The sequence below is a fragment of the Humulus lupulus genome, chromosome X, assembly GCF_963169125.1.
Source record: "Humulus lupulus chromosome X, drHumLupu1.1, whole genome shotgun sequence".
Lineage (NCBI taxonomy): Eukaryota > Viridiplantae > Streptophyta > Magnoliopsida > Rosales > Cannabaceae > Humulus > Humulus lupulus.
Window position 1 is genome coordinate 134,776,719 of NC_084802.1, and position 13,758 is coordinate 134,790,476.

The following is a 13,758-nucleotide window of genomic DNA, read 5'->3' on the forward strand; positions in this document are numbered from 1 at the left end:
AGAAGCTACTGAAGGCGAGGAGTGAGAGGAGGATGAGGTGCCTCTTGTGCGGAAAAGGCAGGTTCCTGAGGCTACTCTGGAACCTGATTTAGAACGAGCTGCATCGGGGGCAGCATTCGGCCCCTTCGGCCAAGGTAACCCATACCCTTATAGGGAATTAGATAGGGTTCTTGCCGACTTTTGGCTAGTTAGATTAAACCCAAATTAGCTCGTCCACCTCCACCCTAACAATCCAGACTGTAACATCACCTTGCTCCAGTGCATGGATCATTTAGTGTTGGCCATGATATGAGTTACCCTAGGGGCACTATTGTTGTAGATAATACCTCAACCTTTAGGTTAGCCATTTTTTAGGAGTATGGGACCAATCATAGGTCGTGGCCTTCTTTGCTCCAGGGATCCTTTGCCCCTAGATTTAGGCAATATGTAGACAAGTCTAGCCTCGAGGTAGAACCTGAGCCCAAACCTCCTATAATCCAAGAAATTTTATACTTAGATTTCTCTTTTCCTCCAGTAGTCCCAAGGTCGGAGGTCGTGATAATAGAATCCTCCCCCAGCCTGGAGGGTAGGACCTTTATTTATTTCCTTTGTGTATGTTTTCGACTTTATTTGTGAATTAATTCCCTTTTTGTTCTTTTCAGGCGAAGAGATGGATCAACCTAGAGCTCCTGATCTCCGTACAACTTTCCAGGGCAGAAAGTTCGGCTCGGGTCCTATCGTAAAGAAGCCCTGCTTTACAAAGAAAAACCCTCCTACGGCAGGAAACACGTCCAAATCCCCTGCTAATGGGAAAGGCGTGAGCTCAACCGCTCCGGGGTCTACCGTGACGGAGAAGAGGATTCCTCCTCCTCTTCCTCGGTTCATGCCTGCTCGGGATCAGGTAATACAAGCTGATCCCCCAGCTCCTCCTGTCTCAGCCACAACTGTGCGCATCCCAGTTGATCCCCAGGACCTGGAGAAGATCCCCGATGCCTTTCGGGGAATCCTCTACGAGACAGCGAGCGAAATGGTAGGGCACGCTTATAAATCCAACCTGAGGGACCTGAGGATAATAGAAGAGCGGAGCCCGAAGAACATTTTGTAGTCAGCCTTGGGGATGACCCTCACGGTAAGATATCATTCCTTAGTAAAAAATTTCTCTTCATCTTGCCAAAGTATAAATCTAACTTGCCTCTTTACTTTGCAGTCTGCCCTGGCTCAGCACCACAGTATAGCCCAAGCTAGGGCTAGAAATGATGAACTCCAAGCTGAACTCAATACCGCCAAGACCGCCCTGACCACTGCTCAAGAAGGAGAGATAGATGCCAAAGCTGCCTTTGCAGGTGCTCAAAAGTGTGAGTACGATGCCAAGTTTGCCCTTGCATCGTCTCAAGAAAGCGAGCAGGCCACAAAGTTTTCCTTGGCTGCTTTCCAGGTCGAGGTTGCTAAGGCCAAAGCAAAACAGCTAGAGGCCAAGGCTGTGGTTAAAGAAGAGAAGGCGGTCTCATTGTCCTCCATGGAAGACATGTTGTACCATTGCTGGGCTTTTAACCAGGATGGCGACTTTTTTTTCATGGCTCCCGAGCTGTGGGATCCATATCTTGAAAAATTCAAGGCCCGAATCTTGCAAGAGCTGTTGGAAACAAGGGACGCTTCTACAGCGGGCGAGCAGGATATTGAGGAGGTCATGTCCTCATAACGTCCTAGAGAGGCTCAATGAAGGCTTCGTTGTTTTGCTCTTTCCTTCTTTTTCTTTTATTTTTTTGTAAACAATTGCCCTTGGGCTTAGTTCGAGGTTTTTCTCCTCGGGACAACTTGAATTTCAATTCATATATCTAACTTTTAATCTATTTGACTTTTCCTTGATTATCTCTCATGTTTATGCTTTCTTAGACTTGCACATTAGAGATTTTAGGAATCAATTTTTAGATAGGGATAAATATTTTGAGTTTGGTTATATCCAAATTTAATGTGTTGATTTATATCATACATGTTAAGTGTCAGGCCTTGGACCCGGTTATATATAGGATTTTAAATATTTTAAACTTAGTTCGTGTTAGGTTATTGACATCTCGAGCTTCTAAAAAAGCCATCGAATATTCAATTTTGCTAACTTCCAAATTTTGGACCTGGTTGTATTTAGGGTTTTAAGTGATTTGAACTTAGTTTGTGCTAGGTTTATTGACACCTCGAGCTCTTAAAATGCTGTCGGATAATCAATTTTCCAAGCTTCTAAGTTTCTGACCTTGTCATATCCAGGATAGTTTTATACCTGGTTGTATCCAAGATTTTAAGTAGTTTAAAAATTTAAACTCAATTGGCAACCTTGTTCTGATCCACCTCGGGTTATATGCCCCCCAAGTAACTAGAATGTAAAGACTTTCTTGGTTTCTTTTACAAACATCAATACACGAGCTAATTTATAAATAACCTTATAAAGAAAAATGATTTAAAACCATGCTAACAAGAAAAATTACATAATAATCACTCGTTACTTAATTAAATGACTATTATAACTAAGTCTTACATAGATGGTTGGTAATACTTCATTAAGTGCATGGCGTTCCAGGTCTGTGGGATTGTTTCTCCACTAAGCCGAGCTAACTTGAAAGTTCGCTCACGAAAAATTTCCACGATCTGATAAGGTCCTTCCCAGTTCGGACCTAAAGTGTCGTCCTTAGGATCCTTGTTTGCCAAAAAAGACCCTTCGGAGAACTAGGTCGCCCAATCCAAAATTACGAGTGATTTTCTATTGGTAATGCGCGAGTTGTAACTGTAAATCCTCTCATTTTTCTTCAATCAAGTCTAGAGACGCGTTAAGTAGCTCATCATTCCGCTCCTGGCTGAATGTCCTTAGTCTGTGTGTGGCTACCTTAGCTTCGACGGGAAGGACGGCCTCACTTTCGAAGGTCAAGGAGAAAGGAGTGTGTCCTGTGGGAAGTTCGGTATGCCCAAAGTACTTGCAGGAGCTGCTCGGGCCATACTCCTTTGGCCTCATCTAAACTTTTCTTAAGGCTCGCCTTTAGGGTCTTATTCACAACCTCGACCTGTCCATTGGCCTATGGATATGCAACCAAAGAAAAACTTTCAATAACTCTGTGCTTTTCACAGAAATTGGTGAAGATATCACTGTCAAACTGGGTTCCATTGTCTGACACGATCTTTTTAGGAAGCCCAAATCGGCATACAATGTTTTTCACCACAAAGTCCAGGACTCTATTTGAAGTGATGGTTGCCAAAGGCTCGGCCTCTACCCACTTCGTGAAATAATCAATTGCCACCCTGCGTAACAAACTCCTCCCTTTCCCATAGGTAAGGATCCTATTGAGTCAATTCCCCATATTGCAAATGGCCATAGGGATGAGATCATCGTTAGCTCGACTGGAGCAGCTCGGGCGACTGTGGTGAAGCGCTGACATTTGTCGCATTTCTGAACATGGGAGATGGAATCTTTTGTTAAAGTGGGCCAAAAATAACCCTACCTTAATATTTTTAAAGCTAGGTTTTGCCCCCCAGCATGATCTCCAAAAAAGCCTTCATGCACCTCTTGCAGAATGGATTTAGCCCCCTTTGGCAGAACACACCGTAGAAGAGGTAGTGAATGACCACGTCGGTATAATGTTCCATCCATTATCACATACCTCGGAGCTTGATAGAGTATTTTCCTTGCATCCTTTCTTTCCTCAGGTAACCTTCTTGTTGTAAGATATTCCACTATGGGGGTTATCCAGGTCGGCCTAGTGTCAATCATCTTGACCTCTACCATTTTTTCTTCCACACCGGGACTCTCCAAGAATTCCACTGGTACTACATTCAAAGTCTCAGCTTCCTTGGTGGTGGCAAGCTTTGCCAAAGCGTCAGCATTAGAGTTCTGCTCACGAGGGATCTGTTCAACAATACTATATTCAAACTCTGATAGCTCTCGCTTCACCTTAGCTAGATAAGCCGCCATCTTGGTACCACGTGCGTGATATTCCCCCAACACCTGATTGACCACGAGCTGGGAATCGCTATATCATTGGACAACCTTTGCTTTCAATTCCTTTGCCACTCTAAGTTTGGCTAGCAAAGATTCATATTTGGCTACATTGTTGGATGCTTCAAATCTGAATCTCAGAGATGTATGGAATCGATGCCCCTCCGGAGAGATCAATATGATCCCAGCTCCGGACCCATTCTCGTTAGATGAGCCATCCACAAATATTCTCTACAACTCCTCCACCAATTCCTTCAAAAAATCCTCTTGAACCGGTACATTCAGCCACATAATCAGCAAGGGCCTGGCTTTTGATCGAGGTCCATGGTTCGTACAGTATCTCAAACTGGCTGAGTTCAACCGCCCATTTTAAAAGACGTCCCGACGTTTCAGGTTTTTGCAATACCTGCCTTAGAGGTTGGTCAATCATGACGTGGATTGAATGGGACTGGAAGTATGGTCTAAGCTTCCTGGAAGCTAATATCAGGCATAATGCTATCTTTTCTATCAACAAATATCGTGATTCAGCCCCGAGAAGTCTTTTGCTTATATAGTACATCGATTTTTGAGCACGGTCTTCATCCCGAACTAACATGGCGCTGGCTGCATTTTTTTTCACGGCCAAATAAAGGAACAGGGGCTCTTTAGATACAGGTTTAGACAATACTGGGGTCTTTGCCAAATGCGTCTTTAGGTCGAGGAATGCCTGCTCGCACTCTTCAGTCCATTTAAATTTCTTGTTTCCTCTGAGCAAGTTGTAGAATGGCAAACACTTGTTAGTGGACTTTGAAATAAATCGATTTAGCGCTGCCACCTTTCCAGTCAGGCTCTGAACTTCTTTACGCGAGCTGGGCGAAGGCATATCCAATAATGACATGATTTTATCTGGGTTCGCCTCTATCCCCCTTGTATTGACTATGAATCCAAGAAACTTTCCCGACGCCACTCTGAAAGTACATTTATGGGGATTCAGCCTCATACTATATTTCCTCAAGATTTCAAAACATTCATTTAGATCGGAAACATGGTTATCAGCAGTCTTAGATTTGACTAGCATACAGTCGACATACACTTCCATATTTTTCTCGATTTGACCAATGAACATTATGTTGACTAACCTTTGGTAGGTAGCCTTGATGTTCTTCAGCCCGAAGGGCATAACTTTATAACAATACACATTTGTTGGAGTCATAAAGCTTGTATGCTCCTGGTCCGCAGGATTCATCGCGATCTGGTTATATCCAGAGTACGCATCCATAGAGGACATGAGCTCGTGTCCCGCGGTGGCATCTACCAACTGATCAATTCTCGGCAATGGGAAGCAATCCTTAGGACAAGCTTTATTCAGGTTGGAGAAATCGATGCGGGTTCGCCACTTTCTATTTGGCTTCAGGACCAGGATAGGATTCGTGACCCAGATCAGATTTTTTGCTTCACGAATGAACCCGCACTTTAATAACCAAGCTACTTCTTCTTCCAATGCCTCAACTCGAACTGTTCCCAAACGTCTCTGTTTTTGGGATTTTGTAGGCATGCTTTTATCCAAGTTTAGGGTGTGCATGATCACACTCAGGCTTATTCCTACCATGTATTCATAAGACTAGGCGAACACATCTAGATTCCCTTGTAAAAATTTAATCAGCTCCTTTTTCCTATCATCGCCAAGATTTTTCCCAATCTTAACGACTCTTGAAGCGTCTTTGGGATCTATATTTATCTCCTCAAGCTCCTCAATAGCTTGGAGCTATGACTCGTCCTTGCCCATTCGTGGGTCGATATCATCACTTAGGGTGACGTCTCTATCCTTTGTTTCTTGAGGTTCTTCCATCCCTGAGGTAACTTTCACTTCCTGGGACTCCTCACCTCCGTCACTTATGGCCATTGCTTGCTACCCGGGTTGTGTTTTTCCCTTCATGGAAATGCTATAGCATTCCCTGGCAGCGAGTTGATCACCTCTGATAGTGCATATTCCCAAAGATGAGGGGAATTTGAATGCAAGGTGGCAGACATAGGTTATGGCTTCAAATGCCATCAACATAGGTCGGCCCAAAATCGCATTGTATGCGGCTTGAAAATCGATCACCACAAACTCAAGAATCTTGGAGACAGTTCGTGGACCTTCACCCAATGTTACCACTAATTCGATCGTTCTGATAGCTGCTGACCCTTCACCAGAAAACCCATATAGAATCATTTAAGTTGCAGCTGAATGTCTTTCTTTCTTAAATTTTAAACTAAATTCTTTGGGTGTGAATGTTCCTAGCAATTGGTTGACGAGAGTGTTTCTCTTTTTAGTATGTGCATAGCTTGATTAAACAATTTTGAGACCCTAGAAAGAGCTAGTTTCTTGTGAGAGCTTAAGTTTCTAGAATTACTTAGTGATTTTCCTTGAGGCGAAATCCTAGACAACACCACACCGATGACATGATTTAGGCCATCCTTGGACTGTTTGAGCCTTTGAAGCCTACCTTGTATGTAATTTTATCCCTAGACACCCCATTGAGCTTAAGTGTCACTTTTCTTTCTTAGCCACTCATTACCCTACCTTTACATATATATAATCACCTCTTTTCACCACACCCTTTTAGCACATTGATCTTTATTGGATTTATTTGTTGTGCATTTTGGGGGGTTGAGTTGAGTTGAGTGAATGAGAGAAAATTGGGTGAGCGTTTTCCTTTTCTTCTTTGGCTTGTTTTCACCATTGGGGACAATGTTGATTTTAAGTTTGGGGGGATAGTGTGCTCTCAATTTCCTTGCTCTCTTGCCATCTAGTTGTTTATTTTCATTCTAAAACAAAATATATAGAACATTAAAAAAAAAAAATTAAAGAGTGCACTCCCTTGCATCAAAGCATCTAAAATAAATCATAAAAGAAAAAAAAAAGCAAAAAGTATGTATGTTTGTAAATAAGTTTGGGGGTGTAACTCTTCAAATAAAAGAAAAGTTTGTTTTAGTTTGTCTTAGTATGTTAGTAATAAAGGCTAGTTGCAAGAGTTATATTTTGTTGTGGGGTGTTTGTTGGGGAAATTAATGTGTACATTTATGTATTTAGGTCCTAGAAAGATTGAGGTGCTTAGGGTGATTTGAGCCAAATTTTATCTATCTTATCCTACCTTCACCCTAGCCTATCATTACAAGCTTGACAAAGTCCTATTGATCTTTGGTGTGGTGTTTGTCTACATTAGTGGAGAGGGAATCACTAAGTAACTTATGGAGCCATTATTTAAGCTTGAGGACCAAGGTCTAGCTTGATTTTTGGTGATTGAAATTATTTAGGAAAAGCTATGCATGCACTAAAGGGTGAAACACTTGATTCATATTTTGGCAGCAACATTAATGCTTGAAGAATTTGGTTTAAAACTTGTGAAAGATTGAAATTCAGCTTCTCTTTTTCAAAATAAAATTTCCCGAGGGATTGAAATTCAGCCATAAGGGAGTATGCTGCCCCCATGTTTAATGAGCTCAATCCGGGAATTGTTAGGCCTGCAATTCAAGCACCCCAATTCGAGTTAAAGCCCGTGATGTTCCAAATGTTGCAAAGAGTGGGTCAATTTAGTGGGCTGCCTACTGAGGATCCTCATCTTCATCTTCATTCATTTTTGGAGGTGAGCGATTCTTTCAAGCTATAATGAGTGATGAGGCCCTAAGGTTGAAATTATTCCCTTTCTCTTTGAGGGATCGAGCTAGAGCTTGGCTCATCACCCTACCACCCGACTCAGTGACTACATGGAATGAGTTGGCTGAAAAATTCTTGATGAAGTACTTCCCTCCTACCAAAAATGCCAAGTTTCGCAATGAAATTATGTCATTTCAGCAGCTGGAAGATGAATCATTTTGTGAAGCTTGGGAGAGATTTAAGGAGTTATTGAGGAAGTGCCCACACCATGGGATCCCGCATTTTATACAAATGGAAACATTCTATAATGGGCTCAATTCTTCCACTAGCATGGTCTTAGATGCTTCAGCTAATGGGGCTATTCTCTCTAAGTCCTATAATGAATCCTATGAGATTTTGGAGAGGATAGCTAGCAACAATTATCAATGGTCCAATGTTAGAGCCTCAACAAGTCGAAAAGTGGCTAGTATACTTGAAGTGGATGCATTGACAGCTTTAATCGCTCAAGTTTCTTCAATGACTAACCTTCTCAAGAACATGAGTTTGGGGGGAATGGTACAACCAGCTGCTATGGGACAAGATGCTGATGTATCTTGTGTTTGTTGTGGAGATGGGCACGCATTTGAGAGTTGTCATTCGAATTCCGCTTCAATTTGTTATGTGGGGAATCAAAATGCCAACCGAAATAACCCATATTCAAACTCTTACAATTTAGGGTGGAGGCAGCATCCAAACTTCTCATTGGGGGGGGGGGGGGGGGGTGAAGGAGCTAGTTCAAGCGGAGCACCAATGCAAAACAAGACTACATATCCACTGGAGTTTTCTCAACAACAACCAAGAGCTCAACAACCTCCTGCTCAAGTGTCGCAATCAAGCTCGTTGGAGAGTTTAATGAAAGAACATATGGCCAAGAACGAAGTTGTGATTCAGAGCCAAGCAGCATCCTTGAGGAACTTAGAAATTCAAATGGGGCAACTAGCTAATGAGCTAAGGAATAGATCACAAGGCACCTTGCCTAGTGATACTGAAAATCCATGGAGAGATGGTAAGGAGCATTGCAAGGCGATTACTTTGAGGAATGATAAAAATATGGAATTGACTGAGGAGAATTGTAAGAGAAAAAATGAGCCCACTTCAATCCAAAGTAGTGTGGACAGGGAGACAAAGCTGTGAATTCAAAAAATTTAAATGTTGATCCTGAAGCAATTGCTGCAGTAATTCCTTAGCAAAATGCTACAGAGAAGCCTATGAGCAAGCCACCTCAACCATTTCCTCAACGTTTTCAAAAGTAGCCACAAGATAGTCCATTCCGAAGATTTTTGGATGTTTTGAAGTAACTCCACATCAACATACCGTTGGTGGACGCTTTGGAACAAATGCCTAATTATGTGAAGTTCTTGAAGGATATTTTGACAAAGAAGAGGAGGCTTGGTGAATTTGAAACGATTGCTTTGACTGAAGGTTGCAGTGCTATATTGAAGAATAAAATTCCTCCAAAGTTGAAGGATCCGGGCAGTTTCACAATTCCAATTTCTATTGGGGGACGTGAAGTTTGTAAAGCTCTTTGTGATTTGGGAGCTAGTATTAATTTGATGCCCATGTCCATTTTTATGAAGTTGGGAATTGGAGAAGCAAGGCCAACTACACTCACCTTGCAATTGGTTGACCGTTCTATGGTGCATCCAGAGGGAAAGATTGAAGACGTCCTAGTACAAGTTGACAAGTTCATTTTTCTGGCAGATTTCATTATTCTTGACTATGTGGAAGATAAAGATGTACCGATCATTTTGGGGAGACCATTTCTTGCCACCGAGAGGACGTTGATAGATGATGAAAAAGGAGAGCTCACCATTCGAGTTCAAGACGAACAAGTCACATTCAAGGTTTTTAATCCTATACGCTCTCTTAATGAAGTTGAAGCTTATTTGGCCATAAGTGCTTCTAACTTCAAGTTGATTGAAAAGATGCATGGAAAGTATAGCAATGGAGTCAAGAAAAAGGTTCCTTTTGAAGAAATTGAGAAAGGTGGGGAGCCATGGATAAGTAAGGAAGAAGAACCATCTCAGTCTCCAAAGCTACCGAAGAAAAAGAAGAAGACAAAGAAACATAGTAGAAAGCCTCAATCACAAATGTTGGAAGTTGGGAATAGAGTTTTTTTCTCAATCTCTCTAGTAAAATCAAGGTGTGATGGAGGGTTCTTAGTGAGCAAGGTGTTTCACAATGGTGTAGTGGAATTATATGATGAGCATGTGGGAAGAGAATTTAAGGTAACAAGGAAAGAAGCAATGTTTGGGGGAAGCGATGTTGAGCATTATCAACCCTCAGTTTCCTTGAAAGATCCTTAGAAAAATATAAAATTTGGGTTGCTATGGTTTTATGGAGGATTCATTTGTAAAGAAACTCAAAGAAAGGAAGAATAAAAATGCATTGAAAAAAAATGAAAAAAAAAATCAATAAAAAAATGACAAAAAAAAATATATTAGTGTCTTTAACTATTTTCATTTTAATTTTTTTTTATGTTAATTGCATTTTATTGTGATGTTTTGGAGTGGTTTTATGTGTGTTTTTTGTGTTTCAGATGTTAAGAAAGCAAGAATTTGGTGTTTTGGAAGTAACTTTGGGGGTCTGATGGTTTTGCGAGAGTTTTGCTTCAGCAAAATGCATGCAATTATTTCCGGAAAAAAAAAAAGAGTTATGTCAAATCTGGGTTGCTGAAGCCAAAAATTAGGGAAAATGGTAGCAATTTGGGCAGCCAAACAATTCTGGGTCCTGGGGTCATTCAGAGACATATATATATATAATTCTATATTTATATATATATATAAAAATATCAACAACAAACAAATTTTTTTATAATACTATATTTAATATTATATTTATAAATATATATATTACTACATACATGTAAAAAAAATATAATTATTATTATATATAATATTTATACATACATAAAAAATATATATAGATATATAACAATACATTTATTTATTTATTTCCAAATTTTTTTCAACAAATTGTATATATATATTTATATAACCTATAAAATATATGAAATATATATTTATATAATATCACTAAAATATATATATTATTTATAATATATATATATAGTATCTAAATACCCCAAAGCCCTATTCCCTTTCAGTCCACGACCACTCGACGGCAGGAGAGACAGTGAGCAGCCGCCCATCACCGCCCATCGCCACCATCGCCCATCGCCCCAAGTTCTATACCACTTGCCAAACCGAAAGCTACTGCCCAAATCACTTCCCCACTACCTTTGCCTTCCCTAGTCACTGTAAATGATCCTACTCCTACCATCACAAAGCTCGCAACTAAGAGAACACCCTCCATACAAAAATCCAAAAGGCCAACAAGAATCCCAGGAGCTCCATGCGCATCATCAAGAAATCTCCATCTGCAACTACTTGTGCCTCACCCAAGCACTGAGTGATCCAGATGTGCATCCCTTGAGCAGAGCCTGCATATTCGCTGAATGAGCATTTCTTAACTCTACTCCCCAATTTGATTTTTTTTATGTCTATTTCTTTGTATTCTCTGTTTTAGGTGTAGTTCTTACTTATTGGCAATTTTTTTTGTGTTGTGTTATACTTTGGTCTCAAGTGTTGATAATTTTGTATTTTGTGTACTGGGTGCTCTGTGTTGTACTGAGTTATGTTTCTTTGGTGATTTTTGTGAAGTGAGCACCGAAACTTGAGTCATTTTCCTTGTGTTTTGTTGCTAGAAAGGTACTTTGTTAGTATAGTCATTTTAGTTTTTCTTTGTCTTGTTGTGTTGTCGTTCTTTTAAGGATATTCTTTGCTTTTGTTAGTGTTTAACTAGGGGCTCGATGACGACTTTGCAAACTTTAAAAAAATAATATATATATAATCAATCTAAGTTGCAGCTGAATGCCATTCTTTCTTAAATTTTAAACTAAATTCTTTGGGTGTGAATGTTCCTATCAATTGGTTGATGAGAGTGTTTCTCTTTTTAGTATGTGCATAGCTTGATTAAACAATTTTGAGACCCTAGAAAGAGCTAGTTTATTGTGAGAGCTTAAGTTTCTAGAATTACTTAGTGATTTTCCTTGAGGCGAAATCCTAGACAACACCACACCGATGACATGATTTAGGTCATCCTTGGACCGTTTGAGCCTTTGAAGCCTACCTTGTATGCAATTGTATCCCTAGTCACCCCATTGAGCTTAAGTGTCACTTTTCTTTCTTAGCCACTCATTATCCTACCTTTACATATATATAATCACCTCTTTTCACCACACCCTTTTATCACCTTGATCTTTATTGGATTTATTTGTTGTGCATTTTGGGGGGTTGAGTTGAGTTGAGTGGATGAGAAAATTGGGTGAGCGTTTTCCTTTTCTTCTTTGGCTTGTTTTCACCATTGGGGACAATGTTGATTTTAAATTTGGGGGGAGAGTGTGCTCTCAATTTTCTTGTTCTCTTGTCATCTAGTTGTTTATTTTCATTCTAAAAAATATATATAGAACATTCAAAAAAAAAATTAAAGAGTGCACTCCCTTGCATGAAAGCATCTAAAAAATATAGAAAAGAAAAAAAAAAAGCAAAAAGTATGTATGTTTATAAATAAGTTTGGGGGTGTAACTCTTCAAATAAAATAAAAGTTTATTTTAGTTTGTCTTTGTATGTTAGTAATAAACGCTAGTGGCAAGAGTTATATTTTGTTGTTGGGTGTTCGTTGGGGAAATTAATGTGTGCATTTATTTATTTAGGTCCTAGAAAGATTGAGGTGCTTAGGGTGATTTAAGCCAAAATTTATCTCTCTTATCCTACCTTCACCCTAGCCTATCATTACAAGCTTGATAAAGTCCTATTGATCTTTGGTGTGGTGTTTGTCTACATTAGTGGAGAGGGAATCACTAAGTAACTTATGGAGACATTATTTAAGCTTGAGGACCAAGGTCTAGCTTGATTTTTGGGGATTGAAATTGTTTAGGAATAGCTATGCATGCACTAAAGGGTGAAACACTTGATTCATATTTTGGAAGCAACATTAATGCTTGAAGAATTTGGTTTAAAACTTGTGAAAGTTTGAAATTCAGCTTCTCTTTTTCAAAATAAAATTTCCCAAGAGCTTTCCCCTTTTTATCATTGGGATAGCAAAGTTTGTCCATTGTTGTGGTGTTTTGTTTTTGTTGTTTCCTTGTCTTTTGTTGTTTAGTTTGTGCCTTTTGTGTCTTTTGTGGGTTGTATTTCTTTTTTAGAGTCATCACTCGAGGACGAGTAATGTCGTAAGTTTGAGGGTGTGATAACTCTTGAATAAGGAGTTATTTCATGTGCTTTTGAACTTATAATTGTGAAAAAAATCATGGGTGATGTTAGTTTATTTTTAACTTTTGTAGCTAACTTTGGTGTTTTTATTATCTTAATTAAGTTTAATTAATTTTGTAGTTTTTAATAACTATTGGGTTAAATGTAATAGTTTCATGGATAAATATTTGCACAAGGAATGAACTAACATGTGAAACTATTTTGATTGAATTTTGTTGTTGATGGCTGAGTTTTCAAGTTTGCTGCAGCAAAACAGATTTTGCTGAAGCATTTTGATCAGGTAGCTTTTGGGCACATGGAACACGTGGCATTCAATGGGTAAGCTGGAAATTTTGGCTGAGGTGACAAGGGTAGAAAAAATTAGTCAACATATTAGAGAAAAGAACAAAAGAGAAAGGAGGAATTCATGTTTTTGGAGAAAAATGGGCAATATGGTACTTTTGGTAAAAAGAGGAGAAAACCTAGAATACACAAAAGGAGGCATTAGCCGTAATATGAAGGAAGCAGCCATTTTGGGAAAGAAACACCTGAAGAAGAAACAAGGAGATCCAAAAAGTTAGCAAGAAGAAGGAGAAGGAAGAAGCTAGCTCAAGCATCACTTTGGATTTGTTCTTCTTTCTATTTCTAAACTCCATTTTTACATTTTCTTAGTGATTGTTGAATCTGAATATTATGGGTTGTTTTGATTGTAGATTAATGTTTATGAACTCTACCATGAACTAATTTTTAGGTGGCTTGAATTGTTGATGAATCCTATGTTATAGTCTATCAATTTCTTGCACTTATTTTAGTAAAATCTCCCTTGTTCATTCAAGCGGGCTTATATTAATTTCTTGTTGTTGTTTGGCCAGCAATGGCAAGTTATTTAATTA

The 13,758-nt window shown here is 39.4% G+C and overlaps 1 non-coding gene across 1 annotated transcript; it reads right to left on the reverse strand.

Annotated features, from left to right (window-relative positions):
- Window positions 1–7,742: 7,742 nt before the first annotated feature.
- LOC133807850 (small nucleolar RNA R71) lies at window positions 7,743–7,849 on the reverse strand. The gene has a single exon (XR_009879738.1). It is a non-coding gene; the product is annotated as a small nucleolar RNA R71 (small nucleolar RNA).
- Window positions 7,850–13,758: the final 5,909 nt, after the last annotated feature.